The 13,419-nt window shown below is 54.3% G+C and overlaps 1 protein-coding gene across 1 annotated transcript in view; it reads right to left on the reverse strand.

The window, feature by feature from the left end:
* The window catches only part of LOC107320769 (ATP-sensitive inward rectifier potassium channel 12), a 28,017-nt gene extending 15,146 nt beyond the window's left edge, over positions 1 to 12,871 (reverse strand). The window contains exon 1 of the mRNA XM_015876975.3: positions 11,829 to 12,871. The gene's annotated coding sequence lies outside the window, so the exon portion shown is untranslated. The remainder of the gene's footprint in view (positions 1 to 11,828) is intronic.
* Positions 12,872 to 13,419: the final 548 nt, after the last annotated feature.

The following is a 13,419-nucleotide window of genomic DNA, read 5'->3' on the forward strand; positions in this document are numbered from 1 at the left end:
TCCTTTCTTTATGGATGCAGTGCTCCAAGCATGGGGCTCTTGCTCACGGTGGGGTGGCACAGGACAGCTGCTTGCTGTCTACATTGCCTTCTAAGCAGAATGATAAGCATGATATTCAGACTTCAGCAGCTTTGGGGATGGCCACAGGCAGCTCTTCTCACCCAGTACCATGTGGGAGGGTAGCACGTGCCAGCAGGAGCAGGGACATCCAGCACTGAGGACATCCCACGCTGCTGCCACACCAGGTGCCCAATTCCCCAACATAAATACCTGTGTTGGGTGAGGGCTGCACACCCCAGCACTCTCCAGGCTCAGTTGGGGCATTTGATGCTGCAGCTGAGCAAAACCACAGAGTGGTTGGTTGTGAATTTCTGGTTGTTTTTTTTTTTCCCCTTCTATAATTTTCTCTGTGAGATAAAATTAAACAAACAAGTCCTTCTGGGAGCGCTGCGAGGAAGGGAGCCTGCTTTCCTACAGATGTGTGTGTCTTCAGCGATTACAACCGCCAAATTAAGCTTTGCTTGTGGCTGGGACGTTTGCAAGCTCTCCCCGTTCTGCCTCCCGCGGTTTTGCTGGTAGGAGGGCAGCTCTGCAGCCTCCTCTCCATGAGGTCATCGCCCAAACACTGCTATTTCACGAAGGCAAAGAGAGAGAAAGTGCTTTTGGATACCGTGCTTCCCCCAGGGGCTGCAGAGCAGGGAGTGCTATGGCTCACAAGTGGGAAGTGGGCTCTTGTTGCCCCCCCCCCAGGTGAGAGAAATGGCCACGGCACGAGACTCACCAACACCCTTCAACTTTTTGCACGACTCAGGAGCCGTTGCCATAGCTCTGCCGACCACTGGTGGGCTTTGCAGCACAATCTGGACCACGGATCTATGCAAATCCCCAAGGCAGAAGTCTTTATGGAGGCATATGACAACCGAAAAAGAATAGCGCTCAGTGCTCTACTCCCACATGCCACCCCCCCAGCTTCACCATCATTTAAATCAGCCTTAAGTTGGAAGAATTCAAATCAACACTGTCGTCACAGAGCCAAGCGGAGAGGTGACACAACTTGGATGCTGCCAGGGAAATTGCCCCCCTGAGGCACAAAACCCATCAGCCCATCACTTTCTGAAACCCCATGGAAGAAAACAAACTGGCAACGCAGTGTCCCCATCCATCTGCCTGTCCATTCACTCTGGGTAGGTCTGCAAGACAGATTCGCAACCCTCCTTCACATCAAGATCAGAGGGGAGGAAAATATCCAAGCCTCACTGCTGGGGCTGGAGAGCTGCCATTGGAAAGGAGATCAAAGCTTCCAAAGAGAAAGACCCCAGAGAAGCAGGATATTCCTCCCCGAGGAGGAGGAAGGAGGAGGAAGGTTCATGGCACCCATCTGAGCCATCCACCTCGCTGCTCTGAGGGCTGCCTGCTCCCCCTCTGTGCCATGCTGCAGGCACAGATGGCAGCGCACCTACTGACTTCAGTTGTTGCTTTTACTTTATTTTAAAACAAAAACAACAACCGAAAAAAAAGCATGCTTCCGATATGGGGGAAAGTTTGCTCAGTCCTACAGCCAAACAGGTGCACTGATGAGCTCCCGGTGCCTGGACACCTCCCTGTCTTTTGTGGGGTCAAAGACCAGCCTGCTCCTCAGAGCTCTCAAGGGAGAAATTGGTAGAAAACGATGCTTGGCTACCACCAGAAATTCCCAAATCAGGTCCCATTCCAGTGCAGAGGATAAAGGATCAGCGGTTCAACCTCTCCTCGTGAATCATTTTGTGTGTTGCTGCAGGACCAAGCTAGAATAGAGTATAGGAGATCGCCACAATGCACTCCTGGTTCCTGCCATGGAAGCCACTGAGTCAGCTCAGCTCAGTGCTGTTTCCACAGTAAATTGCTCCTCCAGGAAGTTTTCCACCTGCGCTTTCCCCTTGGGCAGAGTGCTGTCAGCTCCTGCACTGGGAAGGAGCTATTTGGCTCCTGAAATGCAGGCAGCGAGCTCCTGGGGAGGGTGAGGGAGAGGAGGGCAGGGAGCAGTGGCTATACATAGCCCATGGCACAGAACTGGGGGGGAAAGCAGCGTACAGAAAGCAGTGCATCCAGGAAATGGGTCCAGCTATGGGCACTCTGTGCCTACAGATCTCATGCTCTATGATGCCCTGCGTTGTACACCACAGACAAAGGGATTGTGGCAGCAGGGAACAGGATCCAGCCCAGCACTGAGCAGCACAGAGCCCGACCCTCAGGCAGCGTGCATGGAGCATGGCAAAGCCTCAGCTCTGTTTTGTTAAGGATAACGAAGAGAAAGAGCAGTCTTAAATTAATGGACCGCGCTGATGAAGAGTTGGTTCATGGTGTCACCATCCCTGAAGATGCAGCAATCCCATCCCAAAGTGCCAGCGGGCTGTGAAATAGCCTGTGCTTCAGGCTGTCATTATTTGCAATCTGTGATCCTGGAAGGGAAGGAGAAAAAAAAGGGCAGAAAAGGCAACTTCTCATTTTTTATCAATAAACAGGAATTGCAGAGGCTCAGTGAGCATGTTGGCCAGCGGGTCACCACCGGCAGTGCTGGCGTGATTCATCCTGACCAAGCTGGATTTAGCCATACCAGCCTGGAATAGCTCAGAGAGCGCAGCTCGGAGTTGCTGCCCGGAAAGATGGGACCAACAGAGCAGGACCAGCCCCAGAGTTGCCTTCCCCTCCACCTCCAGAAAAATGAATGGAAAGCTCCAATTCCAGCCCCCGCATCCGCTCCGTTGCAGGTTGCCACACCAAATCAACCCAAATGCACCGCATAGGGGTGATTTCTTCTTTTTGTCCCAGCTCTTCATTCCCTGACCCCAAGGCTTCCAGCAGAGCCAGGCACCAGGTACTGCTCTGCAGCATCTCCTTGGCTGCTTTCCCCCAGCAAAGTCAGCTGAGCCGCTCCAGCTCTGCTTGTGTGTAACTTATTATTAAAGCCGAGCAAATAATTCAGGGAGAAAACTCCAGGAACGACGTTTTGCCTTTTCATTTTCTGCTCTCGAGCTGTCTGCAATTTCCCCGGTGCTCAGGGATGATTTAAGGACCTGTCTCTGGCCGGGAGCGCCGTGCGCGATGGTGGCTGCGGGTGTTTGATAGCCTGAATTTCACGTGGGCAGCTGAGGACAAGCTGGATGTGGAAGGATGGATGAGTCTTTCCTGGTACCCTAATTAGGCAGGCAAGATTCACAAGTGGGCTTTTGGGTGTCTTTCTGTGTCCAAGTGCTGCTTTATGGGAACGGCGTTGCTCACGTCCTTCACAAATCCTGCCAGGGAGTGCGCTCAGGGTGCAGACCCAGAGATGAGAAAGGCAGAGAGAAGAAGGCTGTGAAATGCAAGGACTGAGGTAATGACCACTGCTTCATTAACCCATCACTGCTTTGCCTTATGGCTGATCGATTCCCCGCCAGAGTTGCCAGCCCAGGTTCAAGGTGTGCACGGAGCACAGACACAGCGCCCGGACACTGTGCCTGCCCCAGTGTTCCCTTCCTCATTAGTTAGAAATTAGAAAGATTATGGAGCAGCCCTTCAAAAACACCTCATCCCCATGTCCCTGCTGCCACCTGCTTTGTGCGCTCTGGGGACAGAGCAGAAGGTTCTTGTGAACCTTCCATTGGAGGGAGCCCCGAGGGTAGTCACATATGAGATGGCAAGGGGATGTTTCCTGCCCCACGGAACCTGAAGGGGACAGGGACACATTGGGGCCATACCAGGTGGCTGAGCCTGGAATTCCATTGGGCCCCACAGGAAATTGCCAAAGTCTCCTTGCTCTGCTCCCATTGTGTAATTGCGCTTTGTCAAGTAAACCCATCTCACAGTGATGCATCTTTTCCACTTGCCTCTATTCTGCCACGTTTTCCTCATCCCTTCCCCTCCACCAAAGGACCCAGAAGTGGGACGGAGAGGAAAACTCAATGCTCACCCTGCTCATAAAGCAAAATCCAGGACTAAAACAGAGGGAAGAAAAGCACAGGCTGGTGTCAGGTGCCTCTCCCTAACTCATCCCCTCGAAGCTTGCCTGTGGTGGCTTGACAAAAGTGCCTTTCAGTTGACAAAATGATTACAGGGTGCCATGGCAGCATGTTGCACATGGGCTTCTTCCTGCATTTCAAGCAGGGTGAGGACACGGCCGCAAAATCAGCTCTGCTAGGGAAGGGTCACAGCAGTACAGGGAGAGACGGGTCAGCAGAAGGGAGGATTGGGGGAGAATTGTGGGGTTATAACGTGGGGTGGAAGGAGAGACTTTCTGCTTGGGAAAAAAAGGAGGAGTAGGCAGATGGGAGCATACAGAAGTGTGCAAAGATAAAGACAAGAGGTGATGCGTGGCCCTGTTGGAGTGCTTGGGGGATGCTCGTGCTGCTGCCCAAATGGGGAAGCAGGGAAGGATGCCCCATCCTCAGCCCCATTGCAGCACAGGGTTTGGCAGAAGCAGTGCTGGGAGCATTCCTGGCGTGAACAATGAGTTAGTGGCTGAGGTGCCCAGCATGGACTTGCCTGTGGGCAGCAGGTGCTGGGCAGGGGGAGGAGGAGAGGAGGATTTCAGTTCCCAACTCAATCTGTTGGAGAACTTGGCCTGCTCCCCATCACGCTGAAAATAGCACATATGTAAGGACGTGCACGTGGTGCTGGCTGCATCCTCGTTGAGCGCTTCCTTCCTGCTGTGCTCTGCTGCCATGTCTAATCCCCAGCCCCACTCATGGGCAAAAGGCTCTGGCTCAAGGCTGGAAGCATCCTTCAGCTTTGTGTACAGCCGTGCTGCAAGCATGCACCAGTGCACAGAAGGCAGACATGGAACCACTGTGAATCTGCAGTTCTGGTGGGACATTGGTCACAGCTCTAAGCGTGGCTTGGGCAAAGACTCTGCCTTCCCTGCCTTGAAATATCCCTAAGGAAACATCCAGGATGAGCACCCCAGGATGAAGGAAGAACAGAACTGAAGTTTATATAGGCATTCCTGGGAATCAAATGACACAGGGAATGCAAAGGGACATAAAGTTAACCTGTATGGGTACATTGCTGATACATAGGAGCCCAGACAGGGCTGGAGCTCAGCACGGAGCTGCTGGCAGCTGGGACAGAGAACAAGAACAGGTTTGAAATGTGCTCACATTCACCAAAATTGCTCCTGAGCAGCACCCAAACCCCACTTCTTCCCAAAGGCTTCTGAGGACGGGCATAGAGAGCGTGTGGTATCAGCTCTCCTGACACAAAGCCATTGTGGTCGAGCCGGAATCCTTATTAATTCTTTCCTCTCCTTAATTTCCCATTTTTTTCTCGGTTCTCTTGGCAGTTCCTCAGCAGAGACCCCCTCCACCTTTACACCCCTCTCATCTGACACCTTTCCTCCGTCACACCCGTGTACCCCATCTCCCTCCTCTGCTGGGACCCCCAAACAGAACTCATTTCCCCACTGCACCCATTGCTGCCGATGCCACCATTGTGCCCCCAGGGGCCACGCAGTGCCCACCCAGCAGCGGTTACATAAAGCAGAGCTGGGGCTGTTTTCATTTGTGCCGCCTCCAGCGCTACGCTCTTCAACTTTATTTGCATAACAACTAATTAATAATAATTAACGACTAGGAGAACGGTGCACATTGCCAGCTTTTGCTAATTAGCAACAGAGCGCGGGCAGCAGCCCCGCAGCGAGCAGGGGGGCACGATGCTTTTGGGGAGGAGGAGGGGGATGTTCACAGGTTGTGGGATGCTCACAGGGTTTCAGTGGGTGATTGCAAAGGGCGTCAATGTGTGGGTGCCTCAAGGTGGGTGCAAGGAGCACGTAACCCCCTAACACATCCCTGTGTCTTCCTGTGTGCGTGCCTCTGTGCCCTGCTCGTTCCATGCCCTTATTACAGCCTGGGACAGCACTGCTTGTTTGTCTGGTGATGGCACTTCTCCATACAATTAACAGCAAAAAGTAACAGCTCGCTGCACAAAAGGTTTTGCTCCAGCACCAGCAGTGGCAAGAGGAGCAGGGGGATTATTCCCATCATATCCAGCCCTCCACAGAATGGGACCCTGGACAGGAGATTTTGAGATAACAGGGACTGCACAGCAGGGTTGTGGGCACAAGGCATCTGAAGCCCCTGATCCCTTGGAATCCATGCATGCTCCATCCCAGGAGGGGACTGTCACCTGTAATGTCACCTGTAATGTAATGCAAGCATTTCACCAGCTGGAAGTCAGCTGCTCACATGCTTGTTCCTCTGTATTTTTGGGTCTTGGGGACACAGAGGTCCCCAGTCAGGACAGTCCCCAAGAAGGGTTGGCAATAGGGGTGTCAAAGGAAAGTGAAGGGGAAGGGGAAGGAAAGGGAAAGATCGGTTTCTCCCTTCAGACAGCTCAGGCACTGGCTGCTGACTGCTGTATCACTCAGGACCATATGTATGTGTACACAGAGCAGTGAAAGCAAGCAGCAGACACAGCCCCCAGCACCTCACTGGCCTGTGCCAGCCCAGGGGAGCAAAGTCCCCTCCTGTCCTTTAACCCTTTAGAACCAGCCAGACAAGCCCTCAGGGCCAGCGCCAGCATCACTCCTGCTGCAGCTCCCAGCCAGCCCTGCTCCACCATGGAAGCGGAGCTGCATGCAATTACGCTTCTCTGCCTCTCTTCTGTAACTGTAATTCCATTGCCACGCTGAATTGCTTCCCCTTCAGCACTACACATAATCCATTGCACTGTAATTATACGGGAATTTTAATATCTGATGCATTTGTAAGATGCATTTAATTCATCAGCCCTTTTAAGTACGTTGTCATCGCAGCCCTCCGTGCAGAGGGAAGGATGACACGCTGTCAGATGGAGATTAGCTGGCCCTGGGTGTGATGAGTTGGAGGGCGTTCTCAGCCCAGCATGCAGAGCATCTGGGGGCCCCCTACGGGCCCCCCAAGGATGAGGGACCCTTGTTTGGGAAAGCCAAAACTGACACAAAGGGAATAGCTTCTACCCAAGGCTTATTTTTCCTGGCGTTTGTTTCAGTGGCTCATTTCCAGACACGTCCTAAAAGGGAACCAAAGGCCTTTACAGCGAGGACAAAGCAATGATTTTCCCGGCCCAGGCAGTAAGGATTCGATCACAGGAGCCCTTGTTCCTGCTGCTTCAAGGCACGGGGTCCCTGTGCCACACAGCTGAGAGGGACAGTGAGTGGCAGCTCCAGATGATGCCTCGGCTCCATCCTACCCAAACAATGAGACACGCACCAGAAGGGAAGGGGAACAGCCACCACATGGACTCAGTCACCATGGGGTGTCACAGGTGGCCCCCACAGGGACACTGGTGGGTGACATCACGCATTTTTGCACTGGTTTCACTCTTGTTTATCCAGTCTAAATCCACCTCCTGTCCTCCCTGTCAGCTGTCCCCAAAGGTGGCACCCATGGGTGGTGGCCTCCTGCCCCACCACTGGGCATGACAGAGCCCCACCAGATCACTGCAGCACTGGGTGACCCCAAACATTCAGGACCAAGTTCAGGGAGCCTGCACATCCCACAGCCAAACCCTGCTCCTGTCTCCCACAGGCTGTGCTAGAGCGGAGCCAGAAGGGGACACTGAGTGAATGCTCCTGTGAGCATCAGGGCCACCCGTGGCTCCCAGCTCCAGGGCAGCTCACAGAAGCTGAAGGTAAGAAATGAGCCGTGATCAACCTGCTGTCATCACCACCCTCCTGTCCCCATGCCCCCAGGTCACGGCAGGTACAACAAGCCCCAGGCCCGCATCTTGCTGCACATAAGATGAGCAATATTGCCAGTGACTCCCTGAACCAAGCAGAGCTCAGCCTGCAGCATGGCATCTCCAGCCCAGGGTACGCAAGTGGCTGACAATATCCCACATCCCCATCCAGGAGGACACTGGTGCCTGCTAGTCCTTACTATGGGAAGTCTCGCTGCTCACAGACTGCCTCAGTTCCCCACCTGCACAGTGGGGATTTGCTCTCTGAGGAAAGCAGAGAATTGAGCACATATTCCAGCAGACCCTTGCCCGCTCTCCCTGACCCAACACCTCTCACTGGGAACAGGGTCTCTCCTCTCTCCCCCTCCCTGTCCCCCCCTTCCTCAGGGTGCTGCCACCTGGGGGGATTTCACCACCCTTGGTCAGAAGATGAAGCTGCTCACACACCCAGCCCTGCCACCCACTCCCTTATGGCTGCTGCCCACCCTCAGGGCCCAGAGCTTCCCCCTCCCTCCCCAAAAAGCACCGATCCAGGGATGCGGGCTGTGCTGCAGCTCTGCCGGTGGCACTGGCGGCTGAGCAGAGCAGACTGCAGCACGGCCGTTACGTAAGCCTGAGCTGCTCTGGGGATATAGGACACAGGGGTTTGTCCCCCAGCCCACCCAGGGGTCCCACCATCAGCCCACCTCAGAACCAGGGCTTGCAGAGACCACTGGCAACTTTGTCTGTGCTGCAAAGGGTGCAGGGGGGGGTTGGGGTAGGTGTGGGGTTGCTGTGGCCATGCCACGGGGTGAACAGTGGTGGCAGGGGACAGCAGTGGGGGGATGAGTATGAATGAGGGTTGTATCACTGTGGGGTAAGGAGTGGGGAAGGTGGTCAGTACTTTGCCCACATACCACTGAGCCCCTTTGAATCCCTTGGCCATGAGCACATGAGTGACAGTAGGGGACAGCACTGGTGACCAGGCTGGGGCTCCCGAGCTGCATCTCCCTCGAGGTGATTCAAGGGAGCAGGATGAACATCAGCTGGGACAAAGGATCCCGGCCTGACTCCCAGCCTGCTTCCACCTGTTACAGCTACATCTGCATCCCAGCATCCCTGGCTCCGCAACTGTGAGCACAGCATACCTGCAGCCTAAACCCCAGAGGACATCCCTAGAGTCAGCATCCTTCAGAGAGCACCCCTGGGGTCAGCATCCCTAGGGGCACTATCCTTGGCATTAGCATCCCTGGGGCCTGCAGCACAATACAGGGAGTCAGGATTGGGGTTTTGTAGAGCTAACTAATTAATTCTTGTCCTGTGGGACAGCCCCAGTTGCACTTGTTACAAAGGATGGGGACAGTGATAAGGGACCCCATGACCCCCAGCCATGTGCCGTCCCCCTGACTTTCCACCAGGAGCAGTCTGGATCCTCCATACAGGGGGAAGGAAAAAAATTATATCTGAGACTAAGGATCCTGGCAATAGGAGCTACCAGAACGGGGAATTAATGTTAATTAATTCATAATGACGCTGAGATAGTGATACCAGATGCTTCAAAAGTCCAACGGGGGAATCTGAAAGAGCTCTGCAAAAAAAATCCATCGCCCACTGGCACTTTTGCAAGTTGCAAGCTGGGAGCGAGGGAGTGAGCTGGGAAACAGAGTGGTGACAGCGGGGCATGTCCCCATGGGGTGAAAGGCACACAGCCAGAGCTGTGGGGCCACCCCAGCACTCTGCAGCCCCCGGTCCCACTCGAGCTCAGATGCTGCAGCGGAGCTGGCAGCTCTCAATGTGCTGGGATGCGTTTCACCTATGGGGTGGGCTGATGCACGGGGTCATGGATGTGGGATGGGGAAATGAGTCCTTCACCAGCTGCTGTCCCCATGCTTGGGTGACACTCCTTCACAGTGGGTTAGCAACACAGGGAATAGGTGAAACTGAGCTCTTTTCTCCTTTCTCCTTCAGAGTCAGTTCACATCGCACATGTGGAGAACCCAAACCCAGCTGACTGCAAGCAGAGAGGAGCTGAAGAGAGCAGGAGTGGACTGAAGCCCCCATGTCACCTCCTGGGGCTGCAAACCCTGGCAGAACTGCAGGCATGAACTCAGCAGAAGGCACAGCAAAGCCCCAAGCACACTGCACCCATCTCCTCCCAGACCTTCTGACCAGTGCTGGGGGGGGTTATACTATCTTCATGGTGGTACAATGGCACCTACACCCATCAGGACCCCAAAATGGGCTCAGAGCTCAGAGAGCTGCCCAAGGCCCTGCAGGAGCAGCGGTGCTGGAGCAGGATGGGGCTTACATAAGGCGTCCGTGTGCCACGTGCCCCAGCACAGTGGGGAGGGGGCCAGACCCATCCCCCACCCCCCTACACACAGTGACACACAGTGACAGCCCTCCTGGTCCTTCCAGAGCCACTCACCCATACTATTTCCTCCCTGGTGAGATTGGGTGAAGCACTCAATCCCGACTCCCACCAAGGAGAAAATGCCATTTTGAAGCTCATAGTGCCGTTGCCTACAGAGTCTCTCCAAAGTTCCCCTGCAGAAGGACAGGGACCCCCATGCTGTCCCCAAGCCGTGGCTGTACCCTGAGCATCACTCAGTGCCTCAGCGCACCCACACTGTGCTGCCAGCACCCAGCCCCGGTGGGGTCACCTCAGGGCTCCCAAAAAATCCACCTTACATTCATAGGGAAAGCTTCCTTTTGGGGAGAGAACAGCAGAAACAACACCGGCTGTCACAGCGTGCCATAGATCAGGGGGGTGAAATGGAAAGTGGCCCTTAAGGCATCCGCTGGAGAGCAGCTGCTGTTTTTTGGGCGCATAGGGGGATGCTCAGTGTTATTCCAGGCCTGAAAGGAGCAGACGGGGATTTTTCTCTTATATATATATACATATATATAAATTATTTCAGCCTTGTTTTCATTATCTTTCGGCAGCTCCATCTCTTTGTGCCTGCACAAAGGGAATCTCACCTGCTGTTCAGAACAAAAGGACGCGGAAAGTTTTCCAGCGCAGAGCAAGGGATGAGGGGAAGGAGCTCGGAGGAGCTGGTGCTGCTTTTGCAGCCAGCAGTGCCACAGCCCAGTCCTTCAGTGCCCACGGGGCACACGAGGTCCCTGTCCCCATCAGGGCCACCCCAATGAGGTCCCCATGTTCTGATTTGGGGTCAGGAAGCACTTCCCATCACTCCGCACACTGCCAAGCGCTCACCATGGGCACAACAGCCAGGGGTGGGTCAACCCCACAGGTAAAGCTGCCCCACAGTCGCTGCTCCAGGATTGTGCCACAGCTTTCCCAACAGCAGAACGGTGCGTGCAAACCAAACCCTCGCTGCGCTTTCTAAGAATGGGAATGCAAAAATCAAACCCTCCTTCGCCGACACCACTGCAAAACAGGTGGTTCCGAACCGCAGGGGCGGGGGGGGGAGAAGAACCCCCATTTGGTGACTGTGTGATCTGCAAAACTGCCCGGGGATGAATGCTGCTAAATACACACCATTTTCTCCCTCCCTTGCTCTATAATTAAGAGAGACTTCTAAAAATACAAACAGCCTCATGCACCCAGAAAGGCGTGCAGGTGCTGCTCACTGAGGCACTCCAGCACAGCTCATTTTCTGGACCATTTTCCCAGCCTGGCTCTCTCGGTGCCGATACTGTTACAGTGATGCAATCCTGCTGCTGCCGGTGGATTGCTTCGCTTTCTCTCTGCGCTTTGCAGTTTGCTTCGAGCCTCCCCAGCTTCCCCAGGAACGAGGATCACACACGGGCTCACAGCCCCACACGGATGTATCCCAACAAGCTGCTGTGCAAAAGTTTGGGCTGAGAAGGTGAGCTGCCCCTGGGGAGAGGGGGGGGATGAGCGTGGCACCAGCGCTCCCCAAAAGGCAGCAGAAATCCTCACCCTCCAGCACTGGGGGGGCCCACAGCACTGACACGGGCACCACTTCCTTTCCCCCAAACCAAACCCATCGTAACATTTTGGGCACGGCCATACATAGGGATGAAGGAGAAGGTAGGAACTTGACTAGCGATGCTGCTGCCGCAAAAACTTCCCCGTGTTATTGTTCCTCCGTGAGGTGGAAGTGATTGACTCACTATGAGACTGCTGTTTTCATCTCCGAGTCGGGATCGGAGCTCCGGGAGCTCAGCAGCCTGCAGCCACCACTTACCTCTCACTGCATCCAGCCCCCCCCGGGGGCCCCGGGGTGGTGCAGGTCCTGCAGAGTTAGCTGGCCGGGGACCCCACGTCCGCACCGCGTCCTCCCAGTGCTGGCGTTCGGCTGCTGCTTCTCAGGCACAGACCCAACCCTTCCATTGCGACCATCCAAAGAAAGAAAAAAAAAAAAAAATCTTCTTCCAAAAGGAGGAGGAAAAAAAAAAAAAAAAAGAGGGAGTTTGAAAAAATAGATCACGTTTTTTTGTTTTTTTTTGTCGGTTTGGTTTCCCCCCCGGAGAAAAATAATGAAAGAGATAAATCCCAGCAGCCAACAGATCCAGACTCAGGTGCATTTAGCTTCAAACTCCCTCTGCGCTCTCAGAGGCTTCACCCTCAGATGGGCTCTGGAAGATGCTGGGGGGCCCATCGTTGCCAAAGTGTCATCAAATATCCTTCGGGTTCAACTCCGCTCCTGCCCGGGGAGGGATGACTTCTCTGCTGTGGAGTTGGCAGGGACGTTTCTGCCTCAGCCCCAGCGTGCAGGGCGGGTGGTTGCCTGGGTTGGTGGCTTGTTGATTTTTTTTTTTTTCCTTCTTTTTTTAATTATTTCTTTTCCCCCTCTGCTATTGGTTTCCTCTCTATCTGATCCTGAGCAGCGCTGCAGCTCGGCGCTCCCCTGCTTTTCCCCAGCAGCTTGACAGGGAATGAAACGCAGACACCCAGCGAGACAGGCTTAGGCTTCTACAAAGCTCCACTCCCTCCTACCGCCTTTGTCCGCGAACAGCAACTCCTCCAACTCTGCCCGTAGACACAAGTGAACCTCTGCATCAGCACTTTCCTAATGGCTGCTTCGCCCGAGCCCTTCGGCCCTTCTTCTTCCTCTCCCACACCTCAATGCTTCCGTTTGCTGTCACCAAACACAGCCCTACCTCAGCGATGCTCCCGGCTCAGCTCCCTCCCTCCCCCCTCACCGGGGGCTCACAGCCCCACACTCCATCACCGCCCTTTCTGGGCTCCTTCCATGAAAAATCAATTGTGGGGATGGCCGCCCCGCAGCCTTTCGTTGGCTTTCGGCTGCTTTAGGGGCAGGGCTGGGAGGATGCTTCTGTTTATGGAGGGCAGGGACTTTTTTATTATATATATATATATATATTATTTATCTATATATATATTTAAGGTTGGTCAGAATCCAAGTTTATTTCATGGCGGTGGATGATTATTTGAGGCTGTATGGGAGGCTGTGGGTGTCTCTGGGTCACCCTGTCCTTATAATAGCGAGGCGTTTGCAGAAAGAGTCAAAGCAAAATCCAGCTCTGGCTTCTTCCCCTGGGAGGGCAGAGGGTGGGCTCCAACCCAGGCCAGCCCCCAGCCAGCAGGAAATGCACTGCAGCCCCCAGCTGGAATATATGCTGTATTCTCCTCCATACTTGGCCGCCCACAAGATCCAGACCACCCAGTTTTTTCTCTCCCCCTGCTTTCTGAGATCACCAATCCCCCCTCCTCCGCCCTTGGACATTATGCCCCCTCTCCCTTCTGCCCATGTCCCATCCCTCCCTGGACATGCCCAATGGACATCCGCATTTCCCACTGCTGTTTCTTTCCAG

The sequence above is a fragment of the Coturnix japonica genome, chromosome 13, assembly GCF_054131305.1.
Source record: "Coturnix japonica strain WE chromosome 13, WE-NBRP24, whole genome shotgun sequence".
NCBI classification, from domain to species: domain Eukaryota; kingdom Metazoa; phylum Chordata; class Aves; order Galliformes; family Phasianidae; genus Coturnix; species Coturnix japonica.